The sequence below is a fragment of the Rhincodon typus genome, chromosome 4 (assembly GCF_021869965.1).
Source record: "Rhincodon typus isolate 14 chromosome 4, sRhiTyp1.1, whole genome shotgun sequence".
Lineage (NCBI taxonomy): Eukaryota > Metazoa > Chordata > Chondrichthyes > Orectolobiformes > Rhincodontidae > Rhincodon > Rhincodon typus.
The window spans coordinates 110867896-110883776 of record NC_063335.1 but is presented as its reverse complement, the minus strand read 5'-3'; the positions used below and the strand labels follow the sequence as shown (position 1 = coordinate 110883776).

The window sequence follows — 15881 nt, the reverse complement described above, 5'->3', positions numbered from 1 at the left end:
TAAGTAGACCTAGCAGGAGTTTGTGGTCCATTACTATTGCAAATTTATGTCTATAAAGGTATTGGTAGAACTTCCTGACACCAAATATGACCGCCAGTCCTCCTTTCTCTACCTAGGCATATTTACGCTCCGCATTAGCCAAAGTCTGGAATGCATACACTATTGGGCGTTCCATTCCACTGGAACACCTATGAGCAAACACTAAATAAAAAAAAACAAAAGAACTGCAGATGCTGTAAATCAGGAACAAAAACAGAAGTTGCTGAAAAAGCTCAGCAGGTCTGGTAGTATCTGTGAAGAAAAAAAGTCAGAGTTAATGTTTCAGGTCTGCTGACCCTTCCTCAGATCCATGGTGTCTGCTTCACCATTCAGTGAGATCATGGCTGATCTGATAATCCTCAACTCCACTTTCCTGCTTTTTCCCCCTTAACTCTTGGTTTCCTTACTGATTAGAACAAACCTCAGCCTTGAATATATTTAACCACCCAGCCTCAACAGCCCTCTGCAGTAAAGTACTCCACAGCTTCACCAACTTGACAGAAGAAATTCTTCTTTATTTATGTGTCTTAAACATGTGGCCCTTTATTCTGTAATCATGCCCTCTGGTCTTAGCCTCTCCCAGCTGGAGTGGGGATAATCTTCCTGCATTTACCCTGTCAAGTTCCCCAACAATCTTGAAAGCTTCAATAAGGTTGCCTCTCATTCTAAATTCTAATAAAGCCCAGCCCCTGTTCATAACAGTCCCTCCATATCTGGTAATAAAACGTTTCTGGAGTACCTCAAATACTCATCTTTCCTTAGATAAGGAGACCAAAACTGTGCACAGTATTCTAGTTGTGATCCAATTAGTGCCTTGCTTAGTTTTGGCAAAACCTTCTGACTTTTATACTCCATTCCCTTTGAAATTAAAGGCCAACGTTCCAATTGCCTTCCCTATTACCCACTGAACATAGATACCAGCTTTTTCATATTCTTGCATGCAAACACTTAAAAGTCTAGAGTCACATACAGACCAGACTGCGTAAAACCAGGTTTTCTTTGCAAAAGAATGTTTGTAACTCAGTGGATTTTTACAACCATGCATTAGCTTCACACTCTCCATTACTGGAGTCATCTTTTTATTCCAAATTATTTAATTAGCTGAAATCGATTCACAAATCATCATGGTGCAATCTGAGTTCATATCTCAGACTGGTAAACCACAACTCCAGTAAACATAACCACTATGCTACAGAAGCTGTTCAGTGAAGCACACTCGAGAGCTGCCATAGGACCATTTACTTTAGTGTATGCATCACAAATCAAGTCTTCCTAGTCAGTAGGCATTAAAATTAGAATTTGAGCAGCTCAAATTCAGAAGTTCTCTCTTATGGAATTAGGCCAGTAAATAAGATGATGTATTGAGCAATGAAACTTTGGTTTCAGTACTCTGTGCATTACAGATTACTACCTGGAAAATCTGGAGTCTTCTGAAGGTAGAGCATACATTTGGAGGAAAGGATTGGACTTGATAAACTAGGAGATGGCTCAAAATAAAATCAAACTTACAAAAGCAGGAGACTGAAAGTCAGTCCAGAGAAATTATTCACGAGAAAAGATTCAACCACAAGGAACATAAACAGAAGACCGAGGCTGTGCTAATTCAAAAGAAAAACATATTAAATTGCTGGAAAAGATTATCGAAGTAAATAGAAGATGGGTTCAAAAGATGGCCAGATTGTATTTTTCCAGAAAATGCATGAACACAAAGCTTCGGTGACTGTTCAACCCAATGTGTTCAGAAACTCAAGTTACAAGCAGCAAGACCAAAACATTCTTTACCGTATATTTTATTTTATAATATAATTAACAACTAATTCAACTTTCTAACATCATTTCTTGAACTTGGTCATCCTAAAAGTAAAAAAGTACGGTATCCAAAAATGTTTTAAACAAAAATATATACTTGCAAGTGAAACAAGTATTGACAAAGAACATTAACAAAAAAAAAACATTCCAGCAAGACATCGTTTCTTGTAAATCTAACACTGGCCCACCAAGGGCTGCAGTTCTAATCCAAGATCTCCAAGATATCTTCCAGACTTCACAGGCATAAATGTCAGTCTTGAAATACAGTACTTCAAAGCAGTTTCAAACAACTGCTAGAATTAAGTCCTCTCTAGTACTGGAGCTTCTTTTCTTTAGGTACCAAAGATTGCAGCGAGAAATTGAGGTTTGTTTGTTTTCTTATGGCAACTTTTCAAATGCAAATACCAAGTAAATACCTGAGAAGAAAGCATACAACAAAAATGGATTATTGTGGCTCTAATGTTAATGCATTTTCAGATTCAAATGAAACTAACATACAGGAAAATGAGTGTCAATATTGTGAAAAATAGGTTACTTAATTACTGATACACCATAATGACTATAAAATATCAATCCAAAAATGGGAGGCAGGTTGGGATAAACAGCACAAGGAGGAAAAGGATGGGCATTTACATTGTGCTTTTCACGTGCACCAGATTTTTCAAACATTTTACAGCCAAGTCAGTACTAAAGAAGAAGAGTCGTTGTTACAATAGTTAGAAGATGGTATAGTAGTAATATCATAAAAACTGAAATTGCTGGAAAAGCTCAGCAATTCTGGTAGCTTCTGTGGACAGAAATCAGAGTTAAATGTTTCACTTCCAGTGACCCTTCCTCAGAACGGTAATACCCCAGACAGACAGCAGGTGGTGTAATTTAATCTCAAATTAATAAATAAATCTGGAATAATGAAGCTGTTTCAGTGCTGTCAAGAAAAAAACTCCAGTGCATTCATTAATAACCTTCAGGGAAGGAAATCTATCAACATGATCCCAGGCAATATAGTTAACACTTACCTATCCTCTAAAATGGCCTAGCAAGCCACTCAGTTAAAGAATAGTGAGGGATGGACAACAAATGTCAGAGATGCCCACATCACACCAAAGACTATTAAAAAAATTAAAGATTGAGATCAAGAATTAAGACATTGACGGTTACCACTATCCAAAACATTTTCTTCAACTATCTGTTGATCTTCAACCAAAAAGCCTACTGCTTTTCATAGCCTCTCATCATCCAAACTTATTTAAAGTCAATGAAGTACCTTTCAACAGTAGTAACTGCTGTGAGAAATGCTTCAGCTAATTTGTACAAAGCAAGTCGCACAAAAACCGATGAGGTAAGGACCAGATGACTTTTTGTGATGTTGATAGAGGAATAAATATGGCCAGGACACCACAGAGAACTTCCATGTTCTTCTTGAAAGAAAAAAGCACTATGAGATCTATTACATCCACCTCAGTGTAACATCTCACGTAAAGATGGCACTTCCGACATAGAGTACTCCCCCATTACTGTACTGAATCAGAATGTCAACACTGATCTTTATTCTCAGGCCTCTGGTGTTGGTCTTTAACACTCACACACCTCCTGACTCAGAGGAGACAACGTTTACTCACTGAGCCACATCTAGCACCCACTGATGAACAGCTTGTCACTTTCCTTAAAGTAAAGCAATGAAAAAAATGAAAGCAAAAAGTGAAGAAAATACAATTAGAACGAGCTGCTGATAATAGCTTCAGTCAACCATCAAATTGGTCGAATTTGTATTTCTGTCACGTCTTCATAGAATCACAGAATGATTACAGCAGTCAAGGTGGCCATTTGGCCCATTATGTTCATGCTGGGTCTCTATGACCTAATCACATTTCTTCCCAAAAGCCCTGCTAATATCTCTTCTGTTCAGGTAAATATCAAATCCTATTTCAAAAGCGAAGATATTATCTGCTTCCAACACACTCAGGCAGTGCATTCCAAATCCTTCCCGAGTGAAAGTTTCTTTCATGCTGCCATTGCTTCTTTTGCCAATTATCTCTGTGGTTTCCATTGGGAAATGACAGAAAACCAATGTCCAGACTCCTCAATTTTGAGCACCTCTATTTAATCTCCCCTTGATTTTCTGTTTTCCCAAGAGGAATAGCCCAGATAATCTAGCCGTGTAAAAGAAGTCCCTCATGCCCAGGATCATTTTCATAGATATTTTCTGCATACTTTATAATGCTGTCATTCTTCCCACCCAGAAATATTCCAGTTGAGACTGAGCCCAAGTTTTACAAAAGTTCAGCACAGATTCTTTGCTTTGGCAAACTCTGCCTCCATTTATTAAATCCAGGATTGCCCAGGCCTTATTAATCACACTCTCAGTCTGCCACCTTCAACATTTGCACACATTTACCCACAAATCCCACATACTTGCAAGAATCGTATCTTTTACTTTACATTGTCTCTTCTCAATGTTCCCACCAAAACTTCCTCTAACAGTACTGCGAGGAGTGTGCAGCGAGTCAGCATCGCTATGAAGCAGACTGGGAGGGGTGCGCAGCAGGTCAGCGTCACAAAGAATCAGTCTAAGGGAGCAGAACTAGTGAGGGACTGAGGCCAAAAATAAGGATAAGATTTCTTTTCTTGTCTATGGACTCCGCTATCTTGACGGGAAGCCAGCTGCAGCAGCAGTACAGCAAACTTGACAGTGAACAGCGGCTGCACAGCTTTCTGATAAAAGCCTGAGGGGCAAGGACCAGATCGAGCTCAGTCAGAGCAGCAGCTGCACCCAACAATGATCCCACCAGAAACTGAAAAGACTGACGACAGTGGTATCAGCACAAAGCAGTGAGCTGCTTGGCAAGTTGTTTTTGTCCCCCCACTTGAAAGAAAAGCTTCCAAGTTTCTTTTTAAAACAATTTTTTTTACTTGGTTTAAACTTAGGACAGGAGCTTGCTTGCTTTAAAATGAAGGTATGACAGGAGTTCGGTCCCATGTATTACATACCCTACAGTATGTGGGAAATCTTAGACATTCCTGGCAGTCTGAATGACCACATCTGCAGGAAGACCCAGCAGTTTAAAACCAGCATGATCAATGGGTTTTGGAACTCGAGTGTCAGCTAGACACACAGCAGTGCATCCATGAGGCTCAGAGTTATGTGAATTGCACTTTAAGGTGTGGTCACCCTGCAGCTTAGGGCTGTGCAGTCAGGAAAGGAAGAGATCCCCATTAGTCAGAACAATGGCGGCGCACAAAGAGTAGAGTGCAGCTTACTCGAGAACAGTTTCACTTTGTTGGAAAAATACAGTAGGAGACAGTACTTCTCAGAGGAACTATCACAATCCAGCTGCACAAGGGGGAAGAGCCAGAGGATGTAGGTGAGGTTTTAAGACTATTTTAGGTCTGTTCTTACCAAAGAGAAGAACGATGTAGGTATGGAAGCCGGGGAAAACGACTAAGATATATCTGAACAAATTACAATGGAGAGAGGGGTGGTATTAGTGGACTTAAAATTGGATAAGTCCCAGGCCGTAGGAGATGGATCCCAGGCTGCTGGAGGCAAGGAAGAAATTTACTAGGATTCGAGGATCTAATATCAATGGTAGGGAAACTATTGGAAACAAAACTGGGGACTGAATTAATCTCCATTTAGAAATGCAAGGATTAATCAAGGCTATTCAGAATGGCTCTGTCAGTGAAAGTTCATGTTTGACAGGTTTGAATAACTTTTGAGGAGGTGACTAGATATGTGAATGATAGTAGCAGAGTAGAGATAGTCTAACTGGACTTCAGCAAAGCTTTTGGCAGGCTCTTGCACGGGAGACTGGTCAAGTAGATAAGAACCCATGGGATCCAGGTATGTTTGGCAAATTGGATCCAAAAATTAGCTGACTGACAGGAAGCAAAGGGTAATGACTGATGATTGCTGCTGTGACTGGAAGTCTGTTTCCAGTGGTGTGCCACATGGCTCCGTGCCAAGTCCCTTGCCATTAGTAGTGTGCATTATAGTCTAGACATGAATCTGGGCCGTTTGATCAGCAAGTTCACTAATGACAAAAACTCATGTAATACATAGTGAAGATGAAAGCCTTAGATTACAGGACAATATAGAAGGGCTAGTCAGATGGGCAGAGGAAAGGCAAACAGAACCCTGAAAAAGTGATGCATTTTGGGAGGATAAACAAGGCAAGGAAATATACATTGTACAGTAGGACCCTAGGAAGTACAAGATCAGAGACATCTTTAGCGTGCATGTCTAGAAATCTTTAAAGGCCACAAGACAGGTGGATAAGGCAGCCGATGGGATATTTGCCTTTATTAGCTGAGACATTGCATAGAAGAGCAAGGAGATTACGATGGAACTGCATATAAGGTCAGTGAGTACTGGGTACAGCGTTTGGTCACCACACTGTAAAGGTGTGATTGTACTAGACTAGATCGTAAAAGAAATTCACCAGCATACTGCCTGTTTCAGCTATGAAGAGAGAGGGTTGATTTCCATAGAAATGAGAAGACTTTGGTGGGGTGCGGGGGTGGCGGGAGCGGGTGCTGATTGAGGTGCTCAAATGATAAAATCATAAATAGGTCAGACATTGAGAAACTTTTCCAGTGGAGGAATCTATCCAGGGGGTATAGATTTAAAGTAAAGTGAAGAGCAGGAAGTGTACAGGGGATTTATGAAAGAATGTTTTCACCCAGAGGGTGGTGGGTATCTGGAACTCACTGTCTGAAAGGATGGTAGAGGCAGGAACAATCGCAACATTTAAATTGTATTTTGATGAGCACTTGAAGCGATGCAGCATGCAAAGCTACTGGCTGTGGGCTGGAAAATGCATCTAGATAAGACCGGGACACTCGCACAATGACTGCCCTGGGCATGACTGGCCAAAGGATCTTTTTCCATACAGTAATACTTCATGACTCTACGGCAACACTTCTCTAGATTAAATTTTATTTGCACCATGCTTGCCTTTCTGTAATTGGAATATGTAGGAAGAAAAAAAAAAAGGAGGAAAGACTGATTGAGTGCATTTTATAAACAAAGCCTTCAGAATATACTGAAAAGCATTGAGGCTACATCTCAGAAGTAAGGAAATGCGAATGTGTTTCTTGTATGAGGCACAGCAATTTTGTATTTTTTAATGTATTATATGCACACCACCTACTGGCAGCAATACAACACCACAAGTGTTTTATTTCATTGCCCTTCACACTCGCAGATCAAAAGCATGGAACTATGATAGCATACAACACTCCCTAAAGTTAAAGATTAATACATCAGTCCAGCTAGTGTTCACTTATTTTGATGACATAAACCCAATTATTGATGATAAATCATTGATTTCCTTTATAACAATGTATAGGGCAGCAAGGTTGCTCAGGGGTTAGCACCGCTGCCTCACAGCACCAAGGACCTGGACTCAATTCCACCCTCAGATGACTGTCTGTGTGTCGTCCACAGATTCTCCCTGTATCTGCACCTCTGGGTGCTCCACTTTCCTCCCACAGTCCAAACATCTGCAATTTAGGTGGACTGGCCATGCTAAATTGCCCATAGTATCCAGGGACGTGCAGGCTAGGTCAATTAGCCATGGGATATGCAGGGTTATGGAAATCGGGTTGTGGGTCTGGGTGGGTTGCTCCTTGGATGGTTGGTTAGGACTCAATAGGCCAAATAGCCTGCTTCCACACTGTAAGGCTTCTATAAAAAAGGCTTCAACACAGAGGAGCAACAATGTCACTGGATCCTTCTTCTTATTGATTATTTGTAGAGAAGGAATTGATATCAATATTAACCAGGACTCCTTTAACAACATCGTTCAAAGAAACACTTTTGTTTTTAAAAACAATTTGGTAATTCAAGTACCAAAATTCCAGAATACCTAAAGAAGCAGAAATTTTCTACAATGGAGAAGATGTAAGCCATGGTTTGTCGGCCCCACTCCAAATTCCGGTCCCTCGTTACCAACTCTACCCATCTCCCTAGCAATGGTCTAAGACTAAACCAAACTGCTTACAACTTTGGTGTCACACTGGCCCTGAGGTAAACCTCTGGCTACATACTCACACAATCACTAACACTATCTATTTTCACTGCCTGTAACTTTTCCTGCTTCAGATCATCCATGCTGAAACCCTCACTTTGCCATTGCTAGATTTGACTATTCCAACACATGCCTTAGTTGGTTTCATATTTTCCCCTCCTTATACTGGAAATCATTCAAAACTCCAGCATATATCCTAACTCATACAAAGACTCATTACCCCTTCAGCCCTGTGCTCACTGACCTATTAATCAAGTAACATTTGATTTTAAAAACTCTCATCCTTGTCCTTAAATCCTTCCACGGCCTCATTCATCCCCATCTCTTTAATCTCCTTCAGCCCAACAATTCTCCAAGCTATGTTCATGTAATCTGGCCTTTACATCATCTCCAATTTGAATACTCATCGCTGGTGGCCATACCTTCAGGAACACAGGCACTTAACACTGGAAAACCTTTCCCACACCTCTATTTCAGATTCCTCCTTGAAGACACTCAAAATCTCTCACCAAGTCACTTGGTCATCTGAGGGGCTGAACAGTCTACTCCTGCTTTCTATCTGATCAAATAACACCCTTTGTGGCCAATGTCATAATTTGGTTTAAACCCCTCTGAAGCATCTTGGGACGATTCAGGATGTTAAAAAAGTGCTATTTAATACAAGTTGCCACCTTATGTTGGCAAGCAGAGAGGAGTAGTCAAGATGAGGACCCTGTGACAGGCAATTAGAGATAGAGCTAGATTTTTTGGAGCAGATTAGAATTAACTCTTGCTGTGCTGCAGAGAAAGGACCAAGTGTTTGGTGAGTCATTAGGAAATGATTACGGTCATTTCTATTTTTAATACAAGATACAGAAGTGTTAAAGTTAATGAAATATATAAAAGCCAATATAAGTGAATAATTTCATGAAGTAAAACTCATTAATGACCAACGATAATGGGATGATATCCTTTATTATAAGGGGGATTAGACACTAAGGATTTCATTTTTCAGTTATGAAAGGCATTGAAGTAACCATGTCTAGAATACTGCACACAGTTTTGTCTTATTTAAGGATATTTAAAAATAGAAGAGATGTACTAGATTGATACTTAGAATGAGTGGGTTGACTTAGACGGTTGTTTGGATAGGCTGGGCTGGTTTCCATTGGAGTTTAAAAGAGTGATAGGGTTCATGATTGAAGCACGAGAGATCTAGAATGGTCTTGACAAGGTGGATATGGATGCTTCTTGTAGGTCAGTCTGCAATTAGCAGATACCCTTTTAGAACAGAAATTCGAAGAAGAGTCCTTTTTCTGAGGGTTGAGACACTGTCTCCAAAGGCCGTGAAGACGGGATTATCAAATATTGTTTAAGCAAAGATATAGATTTTTGTTAAGTAATGGAATCAAATGTTACTGGGGATAGATGGCAACGATGAATTCAAAAAACAAATAGCCACGATCTTGTTGAATGGCAGAGCAGGTTCGATAGAACTAAAAAGTCTACTTCTGCTCCCATTTCAAATGTACGTAGGAGAGGTGTTTTAAAGAGTACACTTACTTGTAGCCTCCCACTCAGATTTGCTTAACGTTCCCTGTAAAATAAAATTGATATTTTTGTAATGATTTATTTGAAAAGATTCACAAAGCATCTTGATAAATCTTGAAAACCATTGTTCAACATTACAATATTCATTTGCATATTTTCAAAGAACGTGTACATTATCTGATTCCCTCTCAATGCTTCAGGTCAGACTGCAGCACAGTGAAAGGGAAATTTACCTAGACACTTTAGTCCACCCCTCAGACTAGGTCATTTAAACTTGGTCTATCACCAGGGACAGGAGGGTGTGATCACAGGTGAGGCAAGTATAGAGACCCAGGAGGTTTCATTTGAAGAGCCTCAGTAGTTGCTCAACAGTTCAGGGGTTCTTGGAAACTGTGCAGACGAGAGTGGGACAGTGGCGCAGTACGGGGGAATACTGAGCAAACTGACCATTGCACTAGGAGTCACTCTAGGTGGGGTGGGGGGGGCCTGGTTTAGAGAAGGTTCCCGAGGATTATCCCCGGTATGGAAGGGTGCAAAGGTTAAACAGGCTGGGACTCTACTCATTGGAGTTTAGAAGAATGAGAGGTGATTTTATTGAAACATATGGGGTTCTTAAGGGACTTAGCAGGGTCAATGATATGTGAATGTTTCTTCAAATTGGAGAGTCTAAGACCAGAGAGCATAGTTGCAGAATGAAAGACTGCCAATTTAAAGACTTTTCTTCTCTCAGGGATTTAAGAGTCTTTAGAACTCCTTGCCACAGAGTGCTATGGGGGCAGAATCCTTACGTACATTTAAATTCGATTAAATTATTTATCAGTAGGGGAATCAACAGTCATGGGGAACAGGTAGAAAGTGGACATGAGGAATTTCAGATTAGTCATGATCCTATTAAGGGGAAAAGCAGTCAAGGGGTTGAGGGTCCTACTCCTGTTATTATTTCTTATGGTGTTATGTCCTTAGGGCTGCAGAAGAACTGTTGGAAAGAAGTTGAGTGACGTCACAGAAAAACTAGAGTGGTCTTTCTGTCCTGCAGGAATGGATGGTCCAAGTGAGAACCAATTGGTAAGTAGCCGGTAAGGTCGGGTAAATATTCACAACTTTTATTGCTTATACTTTGAGTAGTTTTTATAGTTTATCATTTCTAAGTTCTGTATTGTGTAATAACAAGGAACAGGAAAGGCGGCCCTGCAGAAATTGATATTGTTATTTGATAGTAAGCACCTTCCAAAAGGTTTAATTTAGAAAGGGTAAGGCATGGTAGGAGAGCTCAAAGCCATGGTATGTTACTCCTGCTAAACCTGGGAAGCCAGGAATATTTCCAGTGCCCGGGACCAGTACGCGGTGTGTCCAGCTGCAGCTCCTGGACGCTGTGGAGCATCCGTGAAGCTGAGAGAATCGTGCTTAACACAGACAGGTGGTCACATTGCTGGCTAAGACTCCACAGGCAGAAAAGGGAATGGGTGACACCAGGCAGAGTAAGAGGACTGGGCAGGCAATGCAGGAATCCCCTGTGGCCATTATCCGGCAAAACTGATTTGGAAACTGTTGAGATAAATGGCCTCTCAGAAAAATTGCAACAGGCAAATTCATGGTATTATAGTTGGGTCTGCTGCAAGGGGGAAGAAGTAAAAAAGTGTGGAAATTCAATAGTCGTTGGGGATTCAAGTGGAGGGGAAATAGATAGACATTTAAGTGGCCATAAATGAAACTCCAGGATGGTACGTTGCCTCCCTGGTGGGAAGGTCAAGAATGTCTCACAGCAGTTAAAGGACATTCTGGAGGGGGGAGGGTGAACAGCCAATGGTCATAGTACACACTGGTACCAACCATAGGTTTAAATAAAAAGGATAAGGTACTAAAAGCAGAATATAGGGAGGTAGGAAGCAAGCCGAAAAGTAGGACTTCAAAAGTATTGATCTCAGGATTACTACCAGTGCAACATGTTATTCAGAGCAGAAACAGCAGGATCTCTCAGATGAAGACGGTCAAAAAGATGGTGTGAGAGGAAGGCTTTCAAATTCCTGGGGAATTGGAACCAGTTCTGGGAGAGGTGAAACTAATACAAACTGGACAGGTTACACCTGATTGCCCTGGGGTGAGTACTTGCAAGAGTGGCTGGGAGGGTTTAAACTAAATTGGCAGGGGTCTGAAAACCTATGCAAGCAGTCAGAGCAAGGGAAATCAGGTCAATAACAAGACACAGGGAAATAAGAGAAGTGACAGGCAGAGGAATCAAAGGCCAGAATCAAACAAGTCCACAGTTAAAAAGTGGGAATGAGGTAAGAAACATGAAAGAGACAAGTCTCAAGCCTTTGTGCCTGAACAAACGAAGTATTCAAAATAAGGTCGATGAATTAATCAAACAAATAGATGCAAACCGATATGATACAGTTGGGATTACAAATACATGGCTGTAGGGTGACCTGGGATGGGAGCTGAACGTCCAGGGGTATTCAGTATTTAGGGTGGACAGATAAAAAAGGAAAAGGAAAAAGGTGGTGCCATTACATTACTGTTAAAGGGGATATAAACACTATATAGAGGACAGGTATTAGCTCAGAAAAATGCAGAATCTGTGTGGGTAGAATTGAGAAACACTTAGGAGCAAAAATCATTAGTTGTTGTATTATAAACCACCAAATTGTAAACGGTGATGTTGGGAAACAGGAAATCAGAGATGCATGCAGTAGAGAAACATTTGTAATTTTGGATAACTTTAGTTTGCAGATAGAATGGGTGAATCAAAATTATTCACAATACAGTAGAAAAGGAATTCCTAGAGTATATGCAGGGTGGTTTTCTGGACCAACACATTGAGAGGCCAACCGAAGAACAGGCCCTATTAGACTGGGTACTATGCAACAAAGAAGGAATAATTGGTAATGTAGTGCGAGAGATCCCATGGGGATGATAGAATTCTTCATCAAATGGAGACTGAGGCAGTTGATTCTGAGACTAGGGTCCTGAATCTTAAAGGCAAACTACAATGGTTTGAGGCAAGCTGGCTGTGATGAATTAGGAAATGTTACTGAAAGGAATGGCAATGGATAGACAGTGGCAAACATTCAAAGAGCAAATGGATGAACTTTAAAAAAAGTTTATTCCTGTCTGGCTCAAGCGTGCTTGGAGAACAAATGAAATCAGAGATAATATTAGATGCCCAAAACAAAAGCATACAAATTGGCAAGAAAAACAGACCAGAGGATTGAGAACTGTTTAGAAATCCAAAAAATGAGCACCAAGGGGGATTGATTAAGAAGGGGAAAAATACAGTACAAGAGTAAGCTTGTGAGGAACACAAGAACTAACTGTAGAAGGTTCTACAGGTACGTGATGAGAAGAGATTAGCAAAAACTAATGTAGGTCCTTACAGTCAGAAACAGGGGAATTTATAATTGCAAACACAGAAGTGGCTGACGAAATAAATTCATTTTTTGAATATCTTCACAAAAGAGGACATGTATAACCAGAAATGATGGGGCACACAGGGTTTGGAGAGAGAGGGAGGAACTGAAGCATATCTGTATTAGTAGAAAAGTAGTGTTGGAGAAATTAATGGTACAGAAGGCTGATAAATCCCCAGTGCCTGATAATCTACATCGCAGAGTACTTAAGTGGCCCTAGGAATAGTGAATGAGTTGGTCATCTTCCAAGATTCTTTAAACTCTGCAACAGTTCCTACAGATTGGAGGGTAGCTAATGTGACCCACCTATTTAAAAATGGAGTTTGAGAGAAAACAGGAAAATACAGACCAAATCTGACATCAATAGTACGAATGATGTTAGAATCCATTATCTAGGTTTTACAGCAGAGCATTTAGAAAACAGTGGTAAAAATCAGACACAGTCAGCATGGATTTACAAAAGGGAGATCACTTTTGACAAATCTACTCGAGTTCTTCGAGGATGCAACTAGTAGAGTTCATCAGGGGAGCCAGTGGATATTGTTTACTTGGACTTTCAGAAGGCTTTCAACAAAGTTGCACATAAGATTAATGTGCAAAATTAAAGCAAACAGGATTGGGAATAGTGTAGAGATGAATAGGTTAGCAGACAGGAAACAAAAAGAGTAGGCATAAATGGGTCATTTTCTAAGTGGCAGGCAATGACTAGTGGGGTACCACAGGGATTGGAACTAGGACCCCACCTATCATATGTTATTGACTTAGATGAGGCAGCTGTAATATCTCAAGATTTGCAGATAACACAAAGCTGGGTGGAAGTGTGAACTGTAAAGAGGATGCAGAGATTTTGCCGTGTAATTTGACTGGACTGAGTGAGCAGGCAAATACATGGTAGGTGCAGTGTAATGTTGATAAACGTGAGGTTATCCACATTAGTAACATAAATAGAAAGGCAAATTATTTTGAACGGCTGCAAATTGAGAGAGGGGAATGTTCAAGACCTGGGTGCCCTCGTGCACTAGTTGCTGAAAGCCAGCGTGTAGGTGCAGGAGGTAAGGAAGGCAAACAGTATGTTGGCCCTCATAGGAAGAGGATTTATGCACAGGAGCAAGGACATCTTGCTGCAATTATTAAGGACACTGACGAGGCCACACATGAAATATCGTGAGAGTTTTGGTCTCCTTAATCGAGGACAGATGTTCTTGCAGTGATTGAGTGCAGTGAAAATTTACCAAATTCTAACAGGAGGTGGCAGCAGCAGCGGCAGTGGTGGTAGTGGGGTCTAGATCTCGGGTCATAGTTTAGGGGTAAGGGGTAAATTTTTTAGGACAAAATGAAGAGAAATTTCTTCACCCAGAACGGTGAGCCTGTGGAATTCTCCCTTCAGATTGCCAAACTCTTTCACCCATTTAGAAACTAGTCTATGCCAAAGTGCACAACACTTTCCCCACACTGTATTCCATCTACCACTTCTTTGCCCATTCTCCTAGCCTGTCCAAGGTCCTTCTGCAGCCTGCCCAACTCCTCAACACCACCTCGCCCTCCACCTATATTTGTCTCATCTGCAAACTTATGTTAGTAGTTAATACATTCGTTTAGCTTCAAGGTACATTAAGTAGATAATCAAATAAAATAAAAGGAACTAGTCAAACCTACAAATGGTGGTCTTGCTTGTGGGTTCTTCAGGTATTCTTCTGCGTGCTCATAATCCTGCTGGTTAAATGTTGGAGTACCTTTATTCTCTGCACTAGGATATTGCTGCAAAATACACGCAAAATATAGTATTAAGTAATGTAACAAAACAGTTTTAAAACATTATCCATTTTGAAAACCTACCTTTTTTTCTTTAAAAAAAAGACATTTACAAAACTAGTCTCGAAACAGATTAATGAAATGATTTTTCACTCCTCAGTACAAATGTTGTAGGAAATCTTTCTACCATAACAGAAACCAAAATTTTTTCTATTGCATTCAGTGTAATAACGGTGTGCATTGTCATTTAATTATTTTATTTTAAAGTAGAGACAAAAATAGACTTATAGTTTTAGTTTTGTGAAGGCAACATTTTAAACAGTTGGAACAGTGAAACAATTATGTAACTTTTAAGACAGCCTGAGATTTAAGTTAAATGCCTAAGATACCCAAGAGGTTAATAAATTAACTCCTTCCAAAGTTGAACTTTTTCAACATACAGAGAAAACAGACCAGGGGCTACCAGTACTTTGAATTCAGTTCAGAAGGACAGTTTAATATCAGCAAACGGCAGGTTAGTATGTGAAGTTTCCAAAATATGAGAACGAGAAACAAGTTTCTAAGTCATCAAAACTGGAAAGAATAAGTTAATTAAGAAAGTACACAATTAAGAAAGGAGTTGAGCTGGATGAACACAGCAGGCTAAGCAGCATCGTAGGAGCAGAAAGGCTGACGTTTCGGACCTAGACCCTTCATCAGAAATGGGGGAGGGGAAGGGGGTTCTGAAATAAATAGGGAGGGGGGGGAGAGACGGATAGAAGATGGATAGAGGAGAGGATAAGTGGAGAGGAAACAAACAGGTCAAAGAGACGGGGATGGAGCCAGTTAAGGTGAGTGTAGGTGGGGAGTTAGGGAGGGGATAGGTCAGTCCAGGGAGGACGGACAGGTCAAGGGGGCGGGATGAGGTTGGTCGGTAGGAGATGGAGGTGCGGCTTGAGGTGGGAGGAGGGGATAGGTGGGAGGAAGAACAGGTTAGGGAGGCAGGGACGAGCTGGACTGGTTTTGGGATGCGGTGGGGGGAGGGGAGATTTTGAAACTTGTGAAATCCACATTGATACCATTGGGCTGCAGGGTTCCCAAGCGGAATATGAGTTGCTGTTCCTGCAACCTTCGGGTGGCATCGTTGTGGCACTGCAGGAGGCCCAGGATGGACATGTCGTCTGAGGAATGGGAGGGGGAGTTGAAATGGTTCGCGACTGGGAGGTGCAGTTGTTTGTTGCGAACCGAGCGTAGGTGTTCTGCAAAGCGGTCCCCGAGTCTCCGCTTGGTTTCCCCGATGTAGAGGAAGCCACACCGGGTACAGCGGATGCAGTAT

The 15881-nt window shown here is 41.0% G+C and overlaps 1 long non-coding RNA gene across 1 annotated transcript; it reads right to left on the bottom strand.

Moving 5' to 3' along the window:
• Positions 1–1813: 1813 nt before the first annotated feature.
• LOC125482916 lies at positions 1814–15170 on the bottom strand. The gene is made up of 3 exons (XR_007261911.1): positions 14471–15170; positions 9420–9453; positions 1814–2264 (listed from the first exon to the last, which is right to left on the bottom strand). It is a non-coding gene; the product is annotated as an uncharacterized LOC125482916 (long non-coding RNA).
• Positions 15171–15881: the final 711 nt, after the last annotated feature.